We start from the raw sequence: 12,017 nt of genomic DNA on the forward strand, positions 1-12,017 counted from the left end.
TCACAATCAATGTCTCTTCTTTCAATTTATCACACTTTACACATTTCCCTACAACTTCAGTCCTAGTCTTTATTGCCTCTACCGGCACACCTTTTGGGACTTTCTTAGTTGCCTCCGCAAAGGAAACACCTTGGACTACTTTAACTCGCTGAACCTCCTGCATTCTTTTATTAGTCTCACATCCACCATATGCTGCACTATGTTCTCCTCCACAATTACAACATTTTGGTTTTGCCCCCTCTTCACATTTTCCGTATTCATGTTCACCACTACATTTGCTACATCTTTGTTTTCCCTTGCATATCGCAGCTACATGCCCATATCTTTGGCATTTAAAACACCGGAGTGGAGGAGGGATGTAAACCCTGACATCATAACTCATGTAGCCAATTAAGACTTTTTCTGGGAGTTTCTCTTCCTCAAAACTTAACAAGACTGAAAGACTGTCACATATATTTCCATTCCATCTTGTCTTTAGTCGTTTTGCTTCCCTGACTTTAACATTGTTTATTCCTTCTTTCACTGAATCCACTGACTCACTTAGAGGAATCCCTGAGATTACACCCCTAACTAGCTTCTTGTCAAACGCCATTGAACACTTCACTCGCTGTCCATTTAATTTATTTATCTTTATTGCTTTCTGTTGTTGATCCACAGTTCTACACATTACCAGTAAATAACCATTCCTCAATTTTTTAGCACTCCTTACCTCCCCAATATCTTTATGTAGAGCTTTGGTTAGTAGGATTGGACTCCACTTATCAAAAGTAGTCCCCTCTTGCAACAGTTTGATAAATACCTTGAACTCATATTCACTCCTTTTCACCGTAGTTGTTCCTTTATCACTGTCACTAGCATCTGACTTATCCCTGTCTTTATTTTTGCGTTTCTTTTTAACTACTTTCCACTCTTCCACATTCCCGCGTCCAACATCCATCTCCTCATTCACACTTCCTGATCCGTCACTTCCTAACCCCTGACCATTCACAGTCCAGTTGTTGCCAACCGCCCGAAGCTCACGATCAACAGACAAACGTCTACGCTCCTTTCCTCCAGAAGCAGCCATCTCCCGTCACCTTCCAACTGGTAAACTACAGCTTCGTGGTGCATTTGAAGTTATTGTAAATGTCCTTGGTGGTTGTTTTTGTCGTTCAACAGCAATTTACTAGTGAAATAAGTTATTGTTATTGTTATACATTATTATTAAATCATTTAATTTTGACCATATGGCCTTAGCAATAAACAAGCCGTTCTTTAATGTCACCAACTGTTGTTTAGTACCCTTTGTTTTCTTTTCTTTTTTTACTTTCTTAAAAAGTATTGGTTCAGGCACCGTTAATTATGTATGCGATTCATTTCGATTAATTAATCACAGAGTCTGTAATTAATTAGATTATTTTTTTTAATCGATTGACAGCCCTAATTAAAACCTTTTGTTTTAACTCTGTGGCAGCTCTGAGATGTATATCTGAACAAGAGTTGACTGAACAAACTTTGCAAGTTCAGATGAGATTACCTTTGATGAGTAGTGCAGCAGATATATTTAACTACCTGACACCCAATTAAAAAGAATATTTTCCAAATAAGGCTGTAGAGTGCCTTTATTTGTTTCATGTCCAAAAAGAAGCAAATATGCAGCATCAACCACATATACAGGCTCAATGATTTCCAAAGTTTAACCTGATAAACATGTAGGTATCAGGTGAAAATGATTAATTGAAACTGTCATAGAAATACAGTAAGGCAGGTTGAGTAGATTTCCAAAGACAGGATGTGCCAATGGGTCCTTTTCAGAGCAGACATGTCATCACAAGAGACGTAAATGTGCAATTAGAAATGGATACATTTCATGGCTTACTGGGACACTTCAAATAAACAGAGCCATTAGTAATGATATTAGAAACATTGGTGCTTTCCCAATAAGACAACAGTACATTGATCAATGTGCCCATATATTAGAAAAATACAGGTTTTTCATTATGAGATGCATACGAGATGATCACAAAATACATACATTTACGTCTACAAAAAAGCAGCAAATTGAATTCTTCATTGATACCTCATGATGACATATAATAGAGTCTGTATTACTAGAGAAGCTCTCTTCGGAGTACTTTCCTGTCAAACTTAACTCCCCTGTGGGCTGCCATTACTTTTCCTATCCCAGTGCACTGAAGATCTTTAATAGTGTTGTTCAACTAAATGGCTTGCAGTGTGTGAATTTATTTCACATTATATTCAAGCAGTCAGCTGGCATTTAAAAGTGTAAATGGGCATAACTGGCATGTATAGTGAATGCACGCTGCAGCCCCCAGGATGGATGAAGCATTTAAGATTCAAATAGACACCAGAAATATTTTAGCTGGAGCTACCTGGGGATAATTGTGCCTGCAAACTTTTTTTTCATAAAAATAAATTTATATTAGTTAAAACAAAGTATTCTACAGTAGAGTTTTTTGTTGTAGAAGTTTTGTCATTTAAATGTGTGTATTGGAAAATGTTGTTCTTTGTCCTGTCCTGTCCCTATTGTCCAATTAACACAACAAAAAAGTATAGCTTGTATAACAATAACAACAACATTACCACTTATACAAATCTGACGACAGATCAAGAAGCTTTGCAGCCTTAAACTCTAGTGGTACTGATTAACAACTTTTAAGGTGATGATCTTGAATACTATGATGTTCTCAAAAGTTTAACAACAATACCTGTCAAATAAGTTCTTTCACCTCTAGGAGCATGGCAAAACATTGTTATTAATGTAATAATTGAATTAATAAATTGAAAATTTTGATTTAAAAACAACGCATCGTCAGCCTTAACCAAGGACTTCAAGGACTTCTCTATTACTGTAAAAATTGCAAAAACATATAATTGATATTTAACATTTGGTGGTGTTACTCTATGAAAATAAGCATAAAAGTGGGGGTTTATGGGTGAAGTAGTTTTGCATTGCCAGACCTATCTCCACAGCGTTGCGGAGTAAGGTCTGGCTCCTCCTCCACATTGCAGGATATGAGAAAAAAAAGCTTGGTTGTTTGCATTTCTTTAAACCAATCACAATCGTCCTGGGCGGTGCTAAACTCTTGCACTCCGATTTAAAAAAAAAGAAAAATGTCACATAAAATATAAAGTTAACTGTTCACACAATACTGTAATGTCAACTATTTAAATTAGCTGGATACATGGTTAAACGTAATTTGCTCTTACCAGTGTATCGCTGTGCGTAACGTTACTGCCACAATCGGTCCTAAAACGTCCCAGTTAGATAGTATGCCGTAACGTTAAACATATTCTTTGTAAATCTTTACAATTATTCTTAACACTTTACAATAAGGATACATCAATTATCATTACTTAATGCATTAATAAGCATTAATTAACCGTTAATTAAGGTGTCTAATAAACATTTATTAACAATACTCATGTTTGTTCATGTTACCTAAGGTATATATTTTACCATTACTTAATGCAGTAATATGCCTTGACTGTTTAAAACAGTTAATTAAGGTGTCTATTATATCAATAATAAATGCAATATAAAGCCTGAACAAACTGTTAGTAACAGTTAACTAAGGTGTCTATTTACCATTTGTTAATGCCTTGACTAACTGTTAATAACAGTTAAATAATGTGTCTATTTTTACCATTAGATAATGCAGTAACACGCCTTGACTAACTGTTTATAACAGTTAACTAAGGTTTCTATTTTACCATTAGTTAATGTAGTAAGAAGCCTTAACTAACAGTTAACTGAGGTGTATATTTCAACATTAGGTAATGTACTAAAAAGCCTAAACTGGAAATAACCGCTAACTAAAGTGTCTAAGTAAACCCTTAGTTGATGTTAATTAAGGTATTTCCTAATATTACTAGGTGGTTGATAAAAATGTTTGATAGCATGTATGTCTTAAGGTTCACAGCATCTCATTATGAGAAAACTGTTTTTATTGTTTACTTACGGGTTATGGTTGTCCACATACTTTTGTCCACTATATTTGTCCATCCTCCAACATATGACTTACTTTTGGTGGAGTGTGAGATCAGTGAAAAGACTCCATAGTCTCCATGCAGAGATTTGCTTGTTTCTTTGTCTTCATGTAGACATTAACTTAAAGCCCAGCTTATATAAATGATTGTGCATGCTATATAATCATTACTTAACCATAACTGGTCACTTGATTAATTTATAATAATACTGAATAAGCATTACTAAACCATAACTAGGTATCCTTATTGTAAAGTTGAGAACATATTCTCAACTTTACAATAAGGATACCAAAGAGCATTAATAACTGTTTAGTTATGATTTAGTGATGCTTATTCAGTATTGTTATACATTAGTTAAGTTTTAGTTAAGGTGCATATGTTCTCAACTTTACAATAAGGATACTAAAGAGCATTAATAACTGTTTAGTTATGATTTAGTAATGCTTATCAGTATTATTATAAATTAATCAAGTGACCAGTTATGGTTAAGTAATGATTATATAGCATGCACAATAATTTATATAAGTTGGGCTTTAAGTTAATGTCTACATGAAGACAAAGGAACAAGCAAACCTCTGCATGGAGACTATGGAGTCTTTTCACTGATCTCACCCTCAACCAAAAGTAAGTCATATGTTGGAGGATGGACAAATATAGTGGACAAAAGTATAAGGACAACCATAACCCGTAAATAAACAATAAAAACAGTTTTCTCATAATGAGATGCTGTGAACCTTAAGACATACATGCTATCTAACATCTTTATCAACCACCTAGTAATATTAGGAAATACCTTTAATTAACATCAACTAAGGGTTTACTTAGACACTTTAGTTAGCTGTTATTTCCAGTTTAGGCTTTTTAGTACATTACCTAATGTTGAAATATACACCTTAGTTAACTGTGATTAACAGTTAGGTAAGGCATTAACTAATGGTAAATAATGCATCAATTAATACCTTAGTTAACATGAACAAACATGAGCATTGTTAATAAATGTTTATTAGACACCTTAATTAACGGTTAGTTAATGCTTATTAATGCATTAAGTAATGCTAATTGATGTACCCTTATTGTAAAGTGTTACCCAATTATTCCCCGAAAGAACCAAGCAGACCTGCCTTACTGCACAATTCAAATTTTATTTAAAACTTACCATTTTCAGCGTGTAGCTTGCTAGCTCAAAGTTTGTTGTTGTTTCCCGAAACGAACGAGTTTTGCAAGGCGAGGGACATCCGGCAATTATCTGCCTATTACCTGAAACCAGACTATGGGTGGAGTAAGAGAACAGTCATTATGTGTACTTGACATTCAGTCTTTGGGTCCAAGTACATATGGAGCTCAGCGCAAATTCTTTCAGGAAGACTTCTAAAACATAATCACTTTCTCTCTCCTCTAAACGGATCAGCTATAGAGGTGTTCACTTTTATCTTAACCAATCAGAAGTGGCCATGAAAATCACGAGCCAATCACTGCATGACATCCCTGTTTTAAACCTGTCTCTCTCTGCTGCTCAGTTGTCATTTCAGGATAAGAGCACAACCCTCCTCCTCCCCTTGCTCCTCCGGTCTTCATCACACACGGCTCCTGGGTCCTCATCTGGCAGGCCACTACCGACGGCTCTTCGGTTTTGGTGGAGTCTAATCTCCAAAGACTGTACATTTCAAATCATACATATGTACAATAAATCTTTGCATATCTGCAAAAAAGTCTCTCCTGATTGAAATAAAATGCTAGATTTGTGACACCTCTCTCTCTTTTCATGGCACAGTTGGTTAGTTTTCAGCCTTACACACCCTATACTGTTGTGTTAGTTAAAAAAAATATGCAGTTCCAATTTTACGGTGTAGTCTCCTTTCTTTATGGCAAATCAGGCAGGCTGTCGCAACCTGTAAGATATAAAAATTTACTATCACTGATAAATCAGTATTCATTGTGCTGAAGATATTCCAAATTATAACTAGCAACTGGTGGATAGAGCATACGGTGTAATATTTGCATGATACACACAGAAATTCCCAAGTGTTGTGCTCTTTATGCAAACACAGTATAATTTTCCAAAATAACAAGACATTGTAATTCCACTCAAATAACTTCTCAGGAAACGATTTCATGTTTTTGTTGTTTGCCCTCTCCAATTTCTCCCTTGGTTGCTCACCATCACACTTAAGACACATCCAAATAAGCACTGCTACACACAAATAGTCTTGTGCTCAAGTTAATTATTTTCTATGTTTGACTAAGTATTATTTGTGAGCTCATCGATGCTTTGATTGAACCAAAGTGTAAAGGCTGAGTGAAAATAGGTTTGAATCCAAAAGCACAACTTGGAGACCATACCGGTAAAATAAAAGGTTCAAGTTTACTTAATGTCGAAAACAGGTAAAAGTCAAAACCAGAATGGCAGGCTAAATGATTCAAGGTGAGCAGAGTCCAAAAGGCACACAGAGAGAAAATATTTGGAACTCTAAAGTAGAAGATAATACAATAGACGATCTGGCAGGGGATAAATGGAAGTGGGACAATATGCTACTGGGCTTACAGACGTGGGGTGGATTTGCATGCACTGGGGCAATCGAAGACGGGTTGATAGCTTTGAAAATGGGTAAGGGAAGTGAGAATCTAATTTCCTGCAATCCACCCTCAGAGGTACACTGTAACAAAATTTCCTGTTAAATTACAGTAAACTACTGGCAGCTACAGTTGCCAGCTTGAAACTGTTATTCTACAGTGTACCTACTGTGATCTACAACAGTTTAGTACTGTAAAAATATTACAGTTCTGTGCTGTATGGAAAATAAAGATTACAGTATTATACTGTCAGCTCTTTGGTTGCAATTATACTGTTATTTTACAGTTCCTACAGTATTCTCCATTATCAACTTATTACTGTAAAACTATAGAATGTGATCTTCACAGTGATATAAACTAATGATTTAAAAGTTTTACATTTAAAAATGAAAACCCCTGAAATCTTAATAATAATAATAATAATAATAATAATAATAATAATAATAATAAATGAAAATAGCTGTCACAGAAATGGCTCAGACAAGAGATGGCCTTACAACATTAGGCATTTATTAAAGCTGAACATTTTTAGTATCTACAAAATCCATAAAAACACCATTACTACTTGGTTGTCAGAATTTTTTCTTGAACTTTGACAAGTGCACAACACATTCCATTAACAATAACAATTAAACATATCAAACTGGCTCTCAACAATGGTGGGTCCAAAAATGAACCTGGACATCTGAGACAGATGGACTGAACTAGCTATTAAATTATTATTAGCTAAATAAAGCCCCACTCAAAGTCCATCACATTTTTTAGTAGAGTGGCCACATGGGGATTCACCGTTGTTGCCTTTTTGTGGACCAGCTTCCCCATCTTCTTTGACACCACCTTCCCCTGGCTGATCTTTCTTCCTCTCTCAGGATTAATCCCAATGAGGCGCCTAAAATGTAATAATAGAGAAATTATATATGATATTAGGTATGGTAAGTAAAGATCATTTGCATTTAATATGGAACCGTATCACAGTAATTTAATACATTTATTTATGATAATGACCCCTGTGTCTCATAATTATGAGAGAATGATCTCATTTTGATAAACTATTTATGAGAAACAAAACATTCATGATTCAAGATTGCAACAAGATCCGCTGTTATTACAGTATCTATTAAACTCTAATTTGAGGGTAGCATTAGGAAACATTGTTATCTTTGGCAAAGTTCAACATATAGATACTTTGAAGACTGTATTTCAGGCTCCTCAACCATGGTGTCTATTGTCAACTTAAGAAGAGCAGTTAGCAAAGAAAGTCCAAGTGATGTCAATTTCTCATTAAGCTTGGAAAGTAGGTGAGACTGATTGATGTCATGTATTTCCTGATAATGTTCAATTATTGTTTGAATGGTGGAGGATGGAAGGAGCAATATAGATTGTAATTTCAAATAAAACAAGGCCAAATGCCTGTCAAATTCCCCTTCATCTGCTCTTTCTGGGTAGACCTCCATGTCTTCACCACTGGACTGACTGGGATTCTCAAGCTGTGTATCGCAGCTCTCATCATTCACTGGTGCTGCTTGTACTTGCTATGGACTCAACTAGACTTCATTCAGATTAATCTTTATGCTTTCTTAGAAAAAGCTCTTGTGCATTCAGGGAAATCACACTTGAAAGATGTATTAGGCAGACAACTATGAGTTTGCATGTGCCTGACATGTGCAAATGTATTCCTGCAGGTTTTACCACATATGTTGCAAGTTATCATGTTTTCACTACAGGTTTTCACAGCAAAATAATCTTTAAAATGCGTATTTGAAGCTACTTTTTAGCTTTTTGCATCAACCTGCATAACAAGCTTCTCCCTATAAACTCCCATAAACCGTTTTACTTGAAAAAGTAAAACAACAAATGGTAAAATAGAACCTTGTAGCCCACCTTAATTAGATCTGATAACAAATCAAATGCCCAAGCTAACTTATGCTAATTTAAGTAATATGCTTCAACAGAAAGCTAAACTTTTGTCCACATAGTTGCTAAATGAGAGTAACGTATGCTAGCGTGCGGCACGCACTTTTGACTCAATCTTTTCGGCAAAAAACAGTCAATAAAATGTTAATCCAACACAAAATCACATTAGCATTATGCTGACTTTTGCAAGATTATATTTACCTTCTTAAGAAAGCCACGGGGACAGGATGGATGAGGGTGCGCTGCGCAGTTGACGAGAGAACGGTGAGGAAAGCAGCAGCCTCAAGTGCTCCATCCAGTTTGGTGCTGTCAGTTTAAGAGTCCGGATGAAAACTAATTCTTCATCTTCTTGTTATTGTGTCCTCAATCTCAAATAAAAAAACTGATGTGTAGGTCTATTTTTAATTTCATTAAATTTTTTATTTTGCTCAGATGAACTATTAAACGGACCGAAGATCAATTCTGATTTAAAGTTAACTGAAAAAAAATAAATAAATACTATATTATACCATAAGATTATAGGTAGCTTGCTGTAAAAAAGAAATACTGCTTCTTACCGTAAGATTTTACAGGAGCTTGCCATTAATGTTTTGTTCCTCAAAGACATCAGAATTTACAGTATTCAACTGTATTAATGGAAATGTATCGCCAGGGGCTCTACACATGAACGCAAGCATTGAGAACATTGTTTGTGTTCACAGAGTTTACTAAAAAGAAAGGTTTTGAGCAACTTACGTTAGCAGTTGTTGTTTACGCCATCCGCCATTTTCCCAGTCCAAAATAGGCGATCTCTGAATGCGAATGAACGGACTCCATAGGAGGAAATGTCATTCTTATATGAGGCTCCTTTTTCAACTACAAGGTCAATATTGTGTTTCACTAACGACAAAACAACGAATTATCCATGCATTTATATGGAACTAAGCTTTAGGAGCTTTCCATCTTTACTCTCCTCCCTTGACTATTTTTGACTGGCTCGATAGACGGCGACCGGAAGAACAACAGCTACAGTGAGTTGCTCAAAACCTTTCTTTTTAGTAAACTCTGTGTACACAAACAATGTTCTCAATGCTTGCGTTCATGTGTAGAGCCCCTGCCGATACTTTGAGCAAAGTTTCATGTTGTGTCGAGCCCATTCAAAAGGCCATTTGACCGAAAAACGAGAATACGGTAAATCTTAAAAGTGACGCTTCCGTCCTAAATATGCTTAAGTTTGACTCGGGTACATTCACAAAAAGACCCTAGATTGCATTTTGGCGAGAATTAAAATCTCATCTGCCTTTAATCAATCCGATGCAGCGCTCCACCGTGGCCCGTGTGCGTACGTGTGCACTGTTGTACCGGCGCATAGAGGTCTTCTAAAAGAGCCAGATCTGCTGTTTCCGATAAGTGACAACTGATGACTTCTTCTCCTGTTAATTGGGACTCCGAATGCTGCACAGCAAAGGTGAGTGTTTCATGATGATTACCTGACATGCCCAGGCAGACGGGTGATACTTCAGAGCAGAGGAGGTGTTCACTGAGTGTGCTAGCTACCATGGGCTTGGCTAGGGGCTCCCGGCCATGGCCAGCTGAAAGATGGGCATTCTGCCCATAAAGCTGGTGTTTTTTCTGGAATCGACGAACACAGAAACGGTCTGGTCAGGCAGAATGAGCAAGAACCATGGGACAGAAGGGCATTTCTGAGTCTTGGACTCAGCTCACCAGCGCTCTAAGCCCTGACTTTTACTTGAAATATGTACAGAGAATTGTTTGCAACACTTTGGTACAAAATTCACTTCATTTAAAATTATACTTATGTTTAATGTAAAACGCTGTATGCAATGGAACTAAATGTATAGAGTGAATTGTGAGTGAATAACTAATTTCCCTAAATTTAGCTCCTTTGCTCAGTGCCCTACAAATCCTCCACAATCCAGTTGATGTACTGAATGGCTTCTAAAGTAAGTGACATGAAAGAGAAATATCTCCTTCCACCACTGCTCACAAGCACCTCAAGTGAGAACCATAAAGTGTTTGTGAGTGAGGGATTTAAGTCTGCTCTTTAGACAGGTTTAAACCCAGCCATCCAATCTTAATCCTATGGGCAAAATGCTCTCTTGCAAAGGATTCAGTCATCTGCTTTCAACCTCTGACACTGACAGAAAAATACACATTTCCTAACATCCCATCTCTATTGTGTTCCGTTTCAACATCTGTATCCCTGCAACGTAACATTTTGGATATTCCCTTTTAGCCTGTAATTTGATACCATGGATATAATTTTTACCAAGTAAATATCACGTTTTTTGCATAAAGCATTTGCATAAGTGGAAAAGGGACATAATTGTGCTGCAAATATTGTAATTACCTTAGTCTATTCTGATAAAGGGCCTTTTCCAAGGAGCCAGCTCAATCTTTGTGGATCATTATCCAATACAACGAAAAAAGGCCTCTTTAAGAAATTATGAAAGGTGTTTTTTTTTTTGGAAGTGAGGGAAATCTCAGTCAAGCACAGTGTACAAATCCACATAGTCCTGAGAAGAGGTCTAATCATAAACAATAACTGAAAACATCTGTGTGGGTGGACCATGAGTGTGTTGGTCCTTTAAGAATTCAAAAGACAGTGAGGATTAGTGTTCTCTTGAGCGACAGAATTCTTAACAGAATTGAATTTAATATCAATGTTTTCGTCGTTTCATTTCAGCACAGCTGCAACACTATGACAAAATCTTTTTCCTAATATATCAGTGGCTAATTTATTCCTTGGCTAATTTTCAGGCTTTCACATTCTGATGAAGGCCTTTCTGCAGCAAAACGTTAATGATTTTGGTGAAACTGTGCTATCAATACATTTATAGTTTGAGCTAAAGTAGTGTCTCTTGAGTGTTATAACTTTGTTTTTTGTTGCACTTTAAATCACACTGGCGCACGTGCTGTCTTAGGCCTGTCTAATTTGCACTATTGCTGTAGACACCAGGGATAGTAAATGCTAAGTGGATCAATACTATAGAAAAAAAAGCTTCCACTAAAACTTTTGTACTGCTATGGACGTTTTCCAGCAAGTGTTCTTAAGACTGTAAGACTCTATCCTCAAGGGAATCAGATAAAATCTGGTGTTTTTCTTCCCTTGGTTCCTTAATAGGTCTCTTGGGCCCTCCAACCAATATGTGGCAAAAGGGAAAATAAAAACATTGATAATTTGTAAGTTATGCATAGAAGGGGGGATAAGACACACCTCCCTAATGCTGTTCCCTTTTCCATTTATCCCCAAGACATTTTAGTGCTCATTTTGTTTTTCCAAAGTAAGAAGTTCCCTCTCTGCCACGGCTATATGCACGTGTTCTTTAGCTGTAAAAAGACAGTCATATAATTGATAAGGAATCTGTTTCCTGCTTTTAAACAGACAGCCATCCCCTCTAGACATTTTGTAAGCCATTTGGATGCTGGCTTACACTTATAATTACACTTATAACTGCACTCTTGCTTAACATAATGCAAAAACTAATTTTATTTATGCACTACCCTCATTATACACATAAAAGTAAAGACAATTCTACCGA

The 12,017-nt window shown here is 36.3% G+C and overlaps 1 long non-coding RNA gene across 1 annotated transcript; it reads right to left on the reverse strand.

Moving 5' to 3' along the window:
• Positions 1-676: 676 nt before the first annotated feature.
• LOC118494731 lies at positions 677-11,628 on the reverse strand. Its single transcript, XR_004896902.1, has 3 exons — positions 11,619-11,628; positions 7,116-7,122; positions 677-965 (listed from the first exon to the last, which is right to left on the reverse strand). It is a non-coding gene; the product is annotated as an uncharacterized LOC118494731 (long non-coding RNA).
• Positions 11,629-12,017: the final 389 nt, after the last annotated feature.

The sequence above is a fragment of the Sander lucioperca genome, chromosome 3, assembly GCF_008315115.2.
Source record: "Sander lucioperca isolate FBNREF2018 chromosome 3, SLUC_FBN_1.2, whole genome shotgun sequence".
NCBI lineage: Eukaryota > Metazoa > Chordata > Actinopteri > Perciformes > Percidae > Sander > Sander lucioperca.